Source organism: Macaca thibetana, chromosome 9 (assembly GCF_024542745.1).
Source record: "Macaca thibetana thibetana isolate TM-01 chromosome 9, ASM2454274v1, whole genome shotgun sequence".
NCBI lineage: Eukaryota > Metazoa > Chordata > Mammalia > Primates > Cercopithecidae > Macaca > Macaca thibetana.
The window spans coordinates 83,955,722-83,970,446 of NC_065586.1; positions in this window are offsets into that span (position 1 = coordinate 83,955,722).

The following is a 14,725-nucleotide window of genomic DNA, read 5'->3' on the forward strand; positions in this document are numbered from 1 at the left end:
GAGATATGCTGACTTAAGAACAGTGGCATCCCTTGTGGAGAAAATAACACGATCGAAGATCTGGAGAGGGTCGAAGCCAGTATATATGGAAAACTAAGGACAATTCAGATTAGCTGGGGTGCTAAGGGTACACAAATGGAGGAAGATGCATGTTGAACCAAAAAGGTAAATTGCGGCTTAACCTCTGTAATGGCCCCTAGGCAGGCAAAGTGAATAGCAGAGTTTCATGAGTGAGGAAGGGAGTGATTCATTAGCTGCCTTTAGGAATATTAACTTGGAAACACTGTGTTGTGAGGATTAGAGTGAGGAAGGAGTGGACATTGGGAGATCTGGTGCAAGATAAGAAAATAGCCTGGGTGTGGTGGCTCATGACTGTAATCCCAACACTTTAGAAGGCTAAGGCGGGAGGTTCCCTTGAGTCCAGGGGTTTGAGGCCAGCTTGGTCAATGTTGTGAGACCCCCCATCTCTACAAATATATATATATATTTTTAATTAGTTGAGAGTGATGGCATGTGCCTAAAGTCCCAGCTACTTGGGAGGCTGAGGCGGGAGAATGGCTTCAGTCCAGGAAGTTGAGGCTGCAGTGAGCTATGTTCTCACCACTGCATTCCAGCCTGGGTGACAAGGGAAACCTCATTTCAATCAATCAATCAATCAATCAATAATAATAATAATAATGATGATGTGTAGTTTTAATAAAAGGAGAACAGGAAGAGAGCAGATGAAAAAGAAATTAAATTACAGAGAAATAGCTCAAGTAGGCCGTGAAAAGAAGCAGTCTGTGTTACCCTTGGAAGTTGCCTGCTTGTGTTGTTGGCAGGATAATAGTGCTTTTAGGAAAGTGGAGAATGCCAGAGAAGGAGAAGAAAGTGAGGAGGAGGAAGAAATAGGGGAGGAGAACTCATTCTTGAATTACTTTAAGAAGCTTCAAAGACTCAATTGATGAGTGAACATCGGATTTAAATACACCCTGTCTCCATTAGGGAGGGACCCAGAAAGATGCACTATGTCATGGCTAAATTAGGCTGAGTTTCATGTCTGCATGAAGAGAAGTGTGTTGGTCTATGTCTGTAACATATATATCACTAAATTTTTCAATGTGTTTGTAATTTGTATAAAAATCTCAAAAAAACCCTAGTCTTTCCCCCCCCCAAGGGGATTAAGCTATTCTATGGCATATAGCCTTGGGTTTTTATTTCATTGTAATAACTTTCTAGTCACTTAAAAAGTTCTTGCATGTTTTGAATTTATTACTCCAAATTTGAAAAATCTAAGGCTTTCTGTCTTAGCACATTGCATCTCTGATTAAGACTTTCTTTCCACAAAGACATTAGAAGGATCTCTGGAGGTGACTGACGAAACAATAATTTTGAGTGGATTTAGGGTTTTAATTATTGGTTTATTTAATTGTGAGTGGGCACTGTGGAAAAAAATCCATCAACAAAGGAAACAATTGTTCCAAAGAATTACATCTGCACTTACTCTCTGTCAAAAATTTCTCATTAAAAATGTGTTTCTTTAAAAGTAACTCAAAGCAGCTGATGAAATACAAGAGCATGGAAAGTTTCAAATCCCAATGCAAATTGGATTCATCAAAGATCATTTGCCAGAGACTTGACTCCATGGTAAAAGAGCTTCTCACCATTTCTCCCGTCCATTATGCCAGCAGTTTTATTTCCATAGGTGGATATTTTCCACTTAAACACTTCCTTTTCATAATGCTTTTGATGTCTCTAGAGCATTAATACTGTTTGACTTTTCTCTTTACTGATGACTCTGACTCATGTTTTTTTTTACTTTAAGAGAGTGGGTGAAGAAAGAAGGAAGCCATAGGCAGCTCTACTAAAGAGGTGAAAATCCTAAAGACCATTCCACAATGTCTGAACCACCATCAAAACTAGGGTGTGAGAAATGACAGTTACTGAGATTCTTCCCAAACCATTCTCTAGTTTTTGTTTTTTGAAAGATCAGGCCTGCCTGAGAGGCCACTGGGGTAAATCGTACAAAACAATAAGACTGTAGGAAAAAATAGAACTACCATTTGATCTAGCTGTCCCTCTTTTGGGCATAAACCCAGAGGTAATGAAATCACCCCCTTTTTAAGATATCTTCACCCCCACGTTCACTGCAGAATTATTTACAATAGCCAAGATATGGAGACAACCTAAGTGTCGATCAGTGGACAAATGGATAAAGAAACTGTCATGTGAACATACAATGGAATATTATTCAGCCCTAAAAAAGAGCAAGATCTTGCCATTTGCCACAACATGGATGAGCCTGGAGGATATTATGCTAAGTGAAATAAGCCAGACACAGAAATATAAATACTGCATGATCTCACATGTGGAATATGACCTCACATGTAGAATATGCTCTCACATGTGGAATCTAAAAATAAATTCACTGTTGGGCCCTGTGACTCATGCCTGTAATCTCAGCACTTTGGGTGGCTGAGGTGGGAGAATCACCTGAGACCGGCCTGGGCAACATAGTGTGATCCTATCTCTACAAAACAAATTTAAAAGATAGTCAGGCATGATGGCACCCACCTGTAGTCCCAACTACTCAGGAGGCTGAGGTGGGGGGATAGCTTGAGTCCAGGAGGTCGAGGCTGCTGTGAGTCATGATCATGTCACTACATTCCAGCCTGGGTGACAAAGTGAGACTCTGTCTCAATAAATAAAATTAAAAAAATAAATAAATACATTGAAAATATATAGAGATAGAGAACAAAACAGTGGTTACTGAGGCAGGGGTAGAGAGTGAAGAGGAAATGGAGTCATGTGGGTCAGAGGATAGAAAGTGGTAGATATGTAGGATTAACAAGTCTAGAAATCTAAGCTACAACATGAAGATCTTAGGTAATTAAACCGTGCTGTGTATAGAATTCACTGTCAATGAGTAGATTTTAGCGCTCTTGCCATGGGTAACTATGTGAAATGATGACTATGTTAATTTGCTTCACTATAATAACGTTTTTGCTATCTCTGTATATCCCTTAACATGTTATATACCTTAAATATACATAATAACATTTATTTTTTAAAAACGATCACAGGAAAACATCTCTTTGAAGCTGGCACTACTGATGAAAACTAAAGCAATGGATGGAGAAAAGAGGAGGAATAAAGACAATTTGGGCTGATGTTCTCCAGAAAAGGAAAGGGTGGTCACCTTGTCAATGGATTTGTTGAGCACCCATTATGTGTGGGAATGGATGATTAAAAGCTACAGAAATCTCTGTCTTGAGGTCATGTATAGTCTATTGAGGGAACAAGGCATATATACCAAAATGACTTAAATAGCAAAGTAAGAGTAACATAATAACTATCAGCAGCCACTGAGCATTATATAGACATTGCTTATTTAATACTTACCAAATCAGCCCATGAAGTAGATGGGTTTGTTAAAATGTATTTGCTGACTGGCAACAGAAAAGCCTACACACACACACACACACACACACACACACACATACTGGCTTAAACAAGTAAGGAGGTTATTTATATCATGCTACAAAAAACCTAGAGTTTGTTACCCTGGTTAAGGCCACCAGGGACACAGCCTCCTCTATATTTCTGCTCTACAGTCCTTAGCTCCACAGTCATAGTTGCTGCACTTTCAAGCATCACATCTGTGTGTAAAGCAGGCTGAAGGATGGAGTAATGGGCGTGGGGCACTTATAGAAGAAAAGCAATGCTTTCCCAGAAATTCAAGCATGCTTCCTCTTATATACTATTATTACGCAGAACAATGTCAGTAGGCTGCCACCAGCTTTAAGGAAGCCAGTTGCTTGAGCATTTTAGCTGAGCACATTGTTACCCTGAACAAAACTGGGGCTCTAGAAGAAGGAAAAATGAGGGGAGAACTTACATTGGGTATATAAACAGCAGTGTCTGCCACGGTGGGTTGACTATGCCATCTTACAGATAAGAAACTGAGGCTCAAAGAAGTTAAATGGTTTGCTCAATTTATCGTACAACCGGCAAATAGCAGAGCCAGGGTTAAAACCCAGATGTGAGTGAATCCAAAGTTTTTACTCTTAATTCCCATTCATTACTGTCATGTGGCACTTCAAATGAATGATATAAATAACTTGATGGTAAATGCAGGGTGAGAGTAGATCAATACGATTTTGGTAGGTAGAAAATAGGGAGTAGAATCATTCAGAGAGAAAGATTTTCCCTACTGTTGGAGGCCTTTGGGGGACAGGAAAATGTCCAAATTGATTATCAGAGAGTTATTGTTAGGAGAGAATGGGAGGAAAGCTCAGAAAGAAGTGCTGAGACACCAGGCTTCCGTGATAGCTCCCAAGTAACAAGTCCAAAATGGAATTTCTGATTTCTCTGTTCCCGAATCCATTTTATTCTCCATCTTTTCCCATCTCAGTAAAATGCACATTTATATGCCCAGCTGGTGAAGCAGAAAATCTGAGGGTTGACATTTATCCCTCCGTTGTCCTCACTCTCACATCTGCAAGTCCTGAAGTATTTACCTCCAAAATACCTCTCACATATGTCCTTTCTGTCACTGTCTCTGCCCCTTGCTCATCCAGCTTGCCACCAGCGTGTGCTTGAGAATGGAAACAGTCTCCTCCTAAGGGGTCTTCTTGCTTCTTCTCTTGTCTCCTTTAGCCAGTTCTCCACTTGGCAATCTTCAATGAACTTTAAACATTGTAAGCCAGATCACATGACAGCATCCACTTAAAACCCTCCTGTGGTTTTTGTTGCACTTGGAAAGGACCCCAACTATGTCTTTGGCTTAGACCCCAGCTTTGTTTGTGACCCTGCACAGTCTACTACTTCCTTACCTTTCCAACCTATCTTGCTCCGCGTTCACCTTTGCTCACTCTTGGACTCCAATTACAGTAGCTTCTTTGCAGTTGTTGAAATGCTTCTTCCCCTGCCCAAGATCCTTCTTTATGCTTTGGAGCACTTTACCCCTGGTCAACTCTTGTTTCTTCATATTTATGCTTAAACATCATCTCCTCAGGCAGGGTTCCCCATGTGCTCTCTCTAAATCCAGTCCCTCTTGTTCTTCTCTACCAGAAACTTAATAATTTTATTTTTTTCACATTCAAATTACTTTCCTACATATGTAATTATACATTTATTTGTTTAGCTTTTTCTGGTCTATCTTCCCTGCCCCCTGCTAAGAACAATGAGGGCAGAAGCTGTATTTGTTTTGCTGCTGCTGTATGTCTGGTAACACAGTGCTTGGCACAGCGTAGGTGCTCAATAAATGTTTGAATGAATGACTGAGTGAATGAATAAATGACTGATTGAATGAATAAACAACTGACGAGATTGACTTGGGAAAGTCTCAAATGCCGGTAGAATGTGTTGCACACACAATTAGAAATAAAGCTTGTGGCCGGGCACGTTGGCTCATGCCTGCAATCCCAGCACTTTGGGAGGCCAAGGCGGGTGGATCACCTGAGGTCAGGAGTTTGAGACCAGTCTGGCCAACATGGTTAAACTCCATCTCTACTAAAAACACAAAAATTAGCTAGGCGTGGTGGCGGGCGTCTGTAATCCCAACTACTCAGGAGGCTGAGGCAGGAGAATCACTTGAACCCAGGAGGTGGAGTTTGCAGTGAGCCGAGATCGTGCCATTGCACTCCAGCCTTGGGGACAAGAGCAAGACTTCATCCAAAAAACAAAAACAAACAAACAAACAAACAAAAACAAAAGAAATAAAGCTGTTAAAGCAATGTTTGACAAGAAGGATTCATTTAATTTACGAGAATCAAATCCAAATGGCAGGTGGGGGATGTCTCTAGAGCAGTTGCCAGGATGGTCTCTGATAACTTTATGGAAACAATAAGAACTACATGTATTTAATTCTATTTTAATTTAACCATTCTATATTCAGGGAGTAGAATTTTGATGATGACAACTACTTCCTCTTCCCTGGGGCACTGCTGAGAAACATTGCCCAGTGTGGCCCTGGGGAGCAGTTTCTGTTCTGGCCTGATCTGGATTCCTCTTCTCTCAGCTTCTGCTAACCTCCTTCTAACTCTGACGCCGGTCCTTAACCGACACTTGTCCTTAACCTACGCTGCCTGCTCAGGAATCAGTCACTTCCTTCTTTCAGGGTCTTTATTACTTACTATTTGCGGATGATTCTTGGTGTCTGAAATGTGATTGCTCAAATTTCACTTTACATAAGTCTGCACCAGTTGATATTTAGAAAAGTTTTACTTCCCTCTAATATATACACAAAAAAACTGACTGCTTGTTCAACATCTATACCTGAGTTCTTTGCCTCAGTAATAACAGTGATGGTATCTACAACAACAGTAACATAGCTTCTACTATTTAGTACTTACTGTGTGGCAGGCATTGTGCTACTCCTTTGAGTAATTAACTTAATCTTTGCCACTGGTGAAGAAGCTGAGGTATACAGCTTGTATTAAATAGGGTGTGATAACTACTGTAACACACAAAGCCTTATTTTATTGCTCATGTCCATGTACTTTAGTGGTCAAGGGTGTCTACTCCACATAATTATCACGGATTCAGGCTCCTTTCATATGGGTCTCGGAATCCTCCCTTAGGTCCTCTGAATCTGGTGGCAGCTGAAAAGAGAGGAAGTGGAGATCATACAGAAGGGTTTAGAACCCAGGCCTAGAAGTGGTATACTCCTTCTGCTCGAATTTCATTGGCCAGGAATCAATTACACGTCTCTGTTGAAATGCAAGGGGGCTGGGAAATATAATCTTCTTATACACCTAGGAGAAGAGGAAGCAATTTTGGTGAATATCTAGCCAGTCTCTGCCACACAGAAATTAAACAAGTTGTCATACAATACATAAATGCAGATCTGGGACTCAAATACATATTGGTTGGACTAGAAGCCTAAGCTGTTAGCCACATGTCTATCCTCTCTTTCCCTGTATATGCACACTTTTTTAATATAAAAACGTTTTTTATATATAAAGATACATTTTTAAAGACTGTGCTGCAGCCACATCATGAAGGGAAGTTTATAGTCTGCTCTTTGTCAGGAAGACTCAGTACTTGATTAAGGGCCAGGCTGAAAATGTCTTCTTTGAAGAGACAGAAAGATGCATGCTGTGACACTTCCTGTGTGAAGCCATATAACCTTTCTCTTTGTGTCGGCAGCTCAGGGATCCTGTTCCTGCTTAACCTAATCCCGCCAGAGATCATGAGATCACGTTAGACTAAGGACTTTGGACCTTATCCTGTGGCCAGCCTGCTAATGAAACTCCTAACTGGATGCGTTTAAAATGCAAGTGATAGTCTCTCTTTGCTGTATGGGGTTGGCCTTATACCAGTGTAATGGGTATAACTTTGTTCTGTAAGTTTAGGTGTGTAAAAAATGTACTTTACATTTTCCTTTAACTCAAAATACCGTATTTTATTAATTCCAATATATGCCTTTTTATATGCTAACATCTCTGAAATCTGGATCTAATCATTGATGGCATGTTTGAATTGCTATTTGCTGGGTGGCAGTGCTGATATAGTTGCCATTGTCTGTATGTGTGTGAACATGGTCACAGGTGTTTAGATATTGTTACCTCTTTAGTTGAATAATGTGCACTGTTGGTATTACCCAGACAGAGTTTAGTTGCTGTTTGAAATATTTTCAAAAAGATTATCCTGAGTTTCAGTAATGAAATGAAAACTTATAATGAACAGAAAGGCTCAGAAACAGTAGTGGAGTGTAAATATTTTAGAAAAGCAAAATAAAAATTATAAGAATCACTTCAAAGCTACAGTGTCATACAGAGTAAGAGAATTAAATTACTATAAGTATATGAAACTGTGATACAGAGTTATGTAAAAAAAAGCACTGCGTGTTAGTACATGCCAAGCAAGAATGCACTCACATCAAACCTTTCAGAATGGGTGACAACATCTTGGAAGAAAACCTGGAGTCAAGAGTGGGGATACTAGTACGAAATGTTTCATCACCAACAGAGAAAAATAGTGAGGAGAAAAATACAAACAGTGATGCGGAAGAGTTAGACTCTGAATGAAGAGATATGTTTAGGAATTTCTTAATACATTTATTTTCTTTTTTATGTGTACAGGAGTGGCATGTAATAAAAATCTACATCCCAACGAGTCTTAAAGGGCTTCTCCAGCAAGTGTGTCTCTCTTGGATGCAACTCCTTGGACACAGGAACTTACTAAGGCTGATAAGGCCCTGGGCGTATCAGTGGGCCCTTGGGAGCCTAAAAGGTATTCTGTCCCTCCATGTCCTGCTGGGTGGCTGGGTAGCTGGTTACTGGTAGAATTCACACCTCCTGAGTGCTCTTAGGCATATAGGAATCCAACCTCTCTTCTGCATCATTTTTGCATGGGGAAACTCAGTTGATTTGGGCTGCTTAGATCTCACATGGCCACATTTTCTCCTCTGACATCTTGCAGCCTCCATGACTTTACCTGGGAAAGGGGCACCCGTATCATCAAGCCTGCATGGGGTTTGAGGCGTTTGCCTTCTCATTCCCACAAGGTCACTGGGCTGGGCCAGGCTGCAGGACCCACCGTTTGGGATCCACCAGTGTCCAACTCTCTTAGCTTGCTTTCCACGTCTCTCTTTCATCCTAGTCTGGGCAATGTTTTCTAATATGGAGGGTCAGTTAGACTTTCTCTTATTTCGTGTCCCAAATTCTTCGACTCCTCACTGGCCTTGGGCTCTAAAACCCAGGCCGAGAACAGATTTGTGGTTTTTCTTTCTAAGTCAGGGTCTCATTTTGAGATAGGGTCTTAGGTTTTCCTTTCTTTTTGAACAAGTGGTTCCGAATACACAGCTCACAGAATGGAAGAAAGGTCTGAGTGAAAAGAAACATGATAAAACCACACTGACGAGCATTTCAAAATACTTTCCTAATGCAAATTCTTACAGTGCCTACTCTTTCACTCGTATTTTAACGTGTTCTTTTAGGTCAGTTTCTTACGTTGCTCGTTTTCCATATTAGCAGCCTGGTGGCTGATTTCAATGATCCATCAAGGCTTCTTCCATTTATTTTCGCTGATCACCTCAGTAACCAGGGTGAAGGTATAGCCATTCTCTTCCTCCTCCTCTTTTCTTACCTTTTTTTTTTTTTTTTTTTGAGACAGAGTTTCACTCTTGTTGCCCAGGCTGGAGTGCAATGGCGTGACCTCGGCTCACCGCATGCAACCTCTGCCTCCCAGGTTCAAGCAATTCGCCTGCCTCAGCCCCCAAGTAGTTAGGATTACAAGGCATGTGCCACCATGCCTGGCTAATTTTGCATTTTTAGTGGAGACAGGTTTTCTCCATGTTGGTCAGACTGGTCTCGAGCTCCCGACCTCAGGTGATCCGCCTGCCTCGGCCTCCCAAAGTACTGGGATTACAGGAGTGAACCACTGTGCCCGGCCCCTCCGCCTCTTTTTATTTTTATAATATAAGGTTTATAATTTCTATTTCATTAAAAGAAATGAGTAACATACGGACAAGTAGAAGAAAGGGAAAAAAATACATAAAACTTCACTAAGACATCCCCTGGTTGGTGGCATTCTGTAGTTTTTCCTTCTAGTTATTTTTTAATGCTTTCTTGGTGTGTGTGTATGTATATGTGTGTGTGTGTGTGTGTGTGTGTGTGTGTGTGTGTGTGTGTGAGATTCATGTTACATCAGACGTAGAACTGTATATCCGGCATTGTTCATTCAACACTATAACTCTTTTTCCTTATTATTATAAAATCTTCAGAAACATTAGTGAGTTGACGCAGCAGAGCTTACTCAAACCATTTGCCTAGTGTGGAGCATTTAGCTTATTCTCACTGTTGTGAGAATATTTATACATAAATAATAGCATTATGATTGATATCCTTATGCATGAAGTTTTTCCTACATTTCTTCTTATTATCTTGAGTTAGTCTCCCAGAATTGGATTACTAGAAAGACTACCATTTTAAAAACAAGCTATTTCCCTGGACTTCATGCAGTATTTCCTCTCCAAATATGAAAATCTTTTATCTGAATACCTTATATCACATCAGGCTGTACTCGATGTTTCCAGTGGGAAAAAATCTAACTGCTGCTGATGCAAGAACATTGTATATCCTCACAAAGGCAAGACTGACGATACAGAAAACATAAAGCCAAAAGCTTTGTCTGTTATTTCCCCCTTTATCGATAGTTATAATAGCTTCTCTGAAAGCAGTATATACTATTTGAGTGGAAGATTTCCACAGGCTTCTTTTTTTTCACCTCCAGTTTCCTTCGATCTTGACGGCTTTTTCTGATCTCATAACAATAACTTGGCATTTATAGGAGGAGATGTTCTGTACCTACAAGTAGAAAGTCTGACTCAAATAGTTACTTCTAAGGTTGTGTTATTTTAAAATCTAAGCTCAAAGTTCCATGGTGGATTTTACTTTCAACAAACACCCAAAGCCAATCCATTCAAAGCATTGTGTTCTCCAAGCAGCTACTGGAGGTGGCTGAGCTCGTTCTCCAACAATATGTCATCGCTCCAGATGTCTTAGGCCTCCTCTTCTGAAACTACTGTCAAAATCTCTGGCACGTTTTTTGAATGTCCTCAATGAAGAAAAATCTTAATCTTTTGAGGAGGAATTGGATCTTTTGAAACTTCCAGTGGTTTTCAGAATCTAACTGAGTGGACAATGAGGTGAGTGGGAAAATGGGCAAGATTTAAAAAAATAAATTACCACGGTACTATTACAAAACCACGAGGCTGATTTTCTTGTGTGACTAGTAAATAGCACAGAATATGAGAACAATTCTCCCAGAATAAACAGTTAGATTTTAAGCTGCAGTAGATCATTAGGATATGCAGATTAATGAACCTGATGGCCAGGTTGAGACACTTATACTCCGAAGTGTATGTGTGCATATGTAATCTAGGCTCATTACTTACGAGTGATGCCACTTAAATGAAAACATTTGCATATTTTTAAAGAAAACTCAGCTTGAGATAAAGAAATAAAACAAAATCTATGTATTGACATTCATGGGCTTAATTAATTATAACAGCCCAGGGAGGACTCTGCCTCTTTTAAAACAATGTCATTTTATTCATTTAAAATAAGTAATACATACTTTTTATACAGAAATCGGAAAGCCCAGAAATTTCTTTACTCAGAGCTATTCCCTCATAATATATATGTTTTTAATAGACTTAATTTTTTAGAGCGGTTTTAGGTTCACAGCAAAATTGAGCAGGTCAGAGAGTTCCCATATACCCACTTTCCCAACACGTGCAGATCCTCCCCCATTATCAACATTTCCTGCCAGAGAAGACATTTGTTACAACTGATGAACCTGCATCAAGACAACATTGTCATCCAAAGTCCATAGTTTACAGTGGGGTTCATTCTTGTATATACCATGGGTTTGGACAAATGTATAATGACATGTATCCACTAAAGTATGATATAGAATAGTTTCATTGCCCCCCTAATCTACCATGTTCCATCTCTTCATTATATTTTGATCTAAATATATCTTAGATTGGGTTCCCTGGAAACAGACTCTGAGAACTGCCTGCTGAATGCTTACTGGGAGCATGCTTTCAGGAGATGCTCCTTGTAAGAAAGTAAGGAAGGACTGTGCTGTGCCGAAAAGAATCTGGCTCCAGATGCAGTTGCAACTGAGACTCATCCAATCATGGAGGGAGCTGTGGAGCTGGGATGGCCCTTTAGAATTGACCCAAAGTAAGGTAACAGGCCCGACTTTTGTATCCTTGCATCAGTGAGTCACTGGCCCCCTAGAGGGGCTAATTCTGGATGATTCTATTTTTTAGGGCCATGGACGATTCCCAATAGGGGATGCAGCTGTGTGCTATCAGCAGTGATATTCCCAGCAGCTGGAGAGAGACGTGTATACTTCACAAAGGGAAGCTGGGCAAAGACTGCATTCAGTATCCACTGTAATGTCATGTCAAAATTGTGATCACACAGTCCATGCAATTTCTCAGCCTACTTTTTCACTTAACATTATTTGATGAATTTTTCCCATTTTGTTAACTTCTCTTTGAAATCAACATTTTAAATATCTGCTTATTTTATCATATGAAAGTATCATTTATTTAACTGTTCTCTTATTATTGAACAATTTTTGACACATTTTCACTATAATAATATAATGAACATCTTTATATCTTTGTAATATACATGATACTAATAAAAATAAACTGTATTTCATTGAGAGTGCTTACTATTGACTATGTCAGGTCAATATCTTTCTTGCCTTCGTTATGGCATTTCTATGAGAAATAAATAAGAGGCTGGGTGTGGTGGGTCACGCCCATAATCCCAGCCCTTTGGGAGGCCAAGGCAGGCAGATTACTTGAGGTCAGGAGTTCGAGACCAGCCTGGCCAACATGGTGAAACATGGTCTCTACTAAAACACAATTATGAGCAGGGCAGGGTGGTGTGTGCCTGTAATCCTAGCTACTCAGGAGGCTGAGGCATGAGAACTGCTTGAACCTGTGGGGGTGGAGGTTGTAGTGAGCCAAGATCGCACCAGTGCACTCCAGACTGGTTGAAAGAGCAAGACTCTGTCTCAAAAAAAAAAAAAAAAAAAAAAAAAAAAAAAGAAAAGAAAAAGAGAGAAAATAAATGTAAATTATGTTACACTTTTAAACTCATTTGATATTAACTTTGTGATGCAGAGACTATTGTCATCTCCATTTTTCAGATGAGGAAACTGAGGCACAGAGGTTAAGCTCATCTAAGTGAGCATTTGAATAGTACAGGCACTCTAAATCCAGAGTCTGAGCAAAACATGATACTATTTCCCTCATCCTGCTTTTCTGATGCTTTTCCTAAGTTTATATACTTAGAATTCCATAGTCAAAGGGCTTGACTTACTTTAAAGCTCATGATAAGGATTGCCAGATTATTTTCCAGAAGCAGTGAGAACTTCCACCAGTAGAGTATGAAGGTTTTATTTTTCCATAGTCAACAACACAGAACCCAAATTCTTAATTAGAACCATGATAAAGAACAAGTAATCTATTTTCTTGTCTTGCATCAGGCACTATGAACATTGATTGTTCTTAAGCAGGCCTTTCCCTTGTTTGTTAGCATGCCCAATTATTTCAAGATCATCTTCTAAGTGTTCACTAAAATGGATGACCTACATTTCAAAGAAGAATTTTTTGTTTGTGGAACGAATGCATGAATGAGGACGGGGAGGGGCCTGGATCACAACCTTGTACTGGAATATCAGGAGTTGTGTAAAGCAAGGAGGTGGAGACTTTGCAGAACAAAGCCCCTCCAAGACAGGGAAGTGATTTTTGACAATTGGACCATTTTTCACACACTCTTTATTGGGGTCTTTAAAAATCTCAGTTGAATTCCTTATGTAATAAACACTCACTGCAGTCCCTTTACCTGCCAGATTCTATCATGTGGTTGGAAACATTGATGCTTAATTCTGGAAGGAATTCAGGGTCATGTGGTCCCATCCCTTATGACACAGAGGGGGAGCTTCAAGCCAGTGTCACCTCGTTGGGGCCTTTCCCTCTCCTGTGGGTGGACTGCAGGAGCTGGGGGGAGGGGAGGATGGTTCTGTTTTCCTCCATTCAAGGTCAGAGGAACTCTTCAGAAACGTCTTAGAAGGCAGCCAGAGTTATTTTGTATTATTTTAGCATTGACTTTAGACTGATCTTACTTTCACATAGCTCCATAGTTAGTTCATTTCTGAATTCTGAGAGATGTCTCTGGAAACCCAGTTTTTCACTCACTTCTAACCTTTGGCAACCTCTTTAAGTTCATTTACTTGCCATTCCCTCTTCCATATAGGTTATTGTGAGGCTGAAATGAGCCAAAGTATTTAAAATTCTTACAGTAATACTTACAAAGAGTAAACAATTTATAAATATTAACTTTGGTTCCCTTCCTTCTTCTCTGCTCCCCATTTTCCTCCTTCCCAGAATGGTGTATAGCTGTGAGATATTTCTGAACCTCAACTTCCTCATCTAAAAGTCATAAATTATACTTTACTATATATTCGCCACACAGGGTTTTAGTGGGGATCAAATGAGGTAATCCATCTAAAGCGACTTGCGCAGCACCTGGCGCAGAGCGGGCAGTCAATAATTTGTAGCTGGGATTACTTTAAAACCTGTTAATGTGCTTTAAGTCAGTTATCGAATTTTCTGGGCTGTCTAAAAGAATGAATCATATGCACTTGATTAATTTTCAGCCCTGTTGAATTTATTTCTTTTCTGCTCAGCTTTCCTGAGGTGCAACTGACAAATTAAAATTGTGCATATTCAAGGGGTACTATGTGATGTTTTGATATACAGTAGTTCCCCCTAATTCATGGTTTTTCTTTGCATGGTTTCAGTTACCCACAGTTAACTGAGGTCTGCAAATCAATGAATATAGTATAATAAGATATTTTGAGAAGGAGCGAGAGAGGCCACCTTTGTATAACTTTCATTATAGTATATTGTTATAACTGTTTTATTTTTTGCTAGTTATCATTGTTACTATCCTATTGTGCCTAGTTTATAAATGAAACTTTATCATAGATCTGTATGTACAGGACAAAGCATAGTACATGTAGGGCTAAGCATTATCTGTGGTTGCAGACACCCACTGGGGATCTTGGAACATATTTCCCTTGGATAAGGGGGGACAATTATATGTGTACATTTGGAGTGATTTCACAATTAACCCATCTTTCACCTCATACAGTTTTTTTTTGTTTTGTTTTTGTTTTTGTTTTTTTTTTTTGTGATTAGAACACC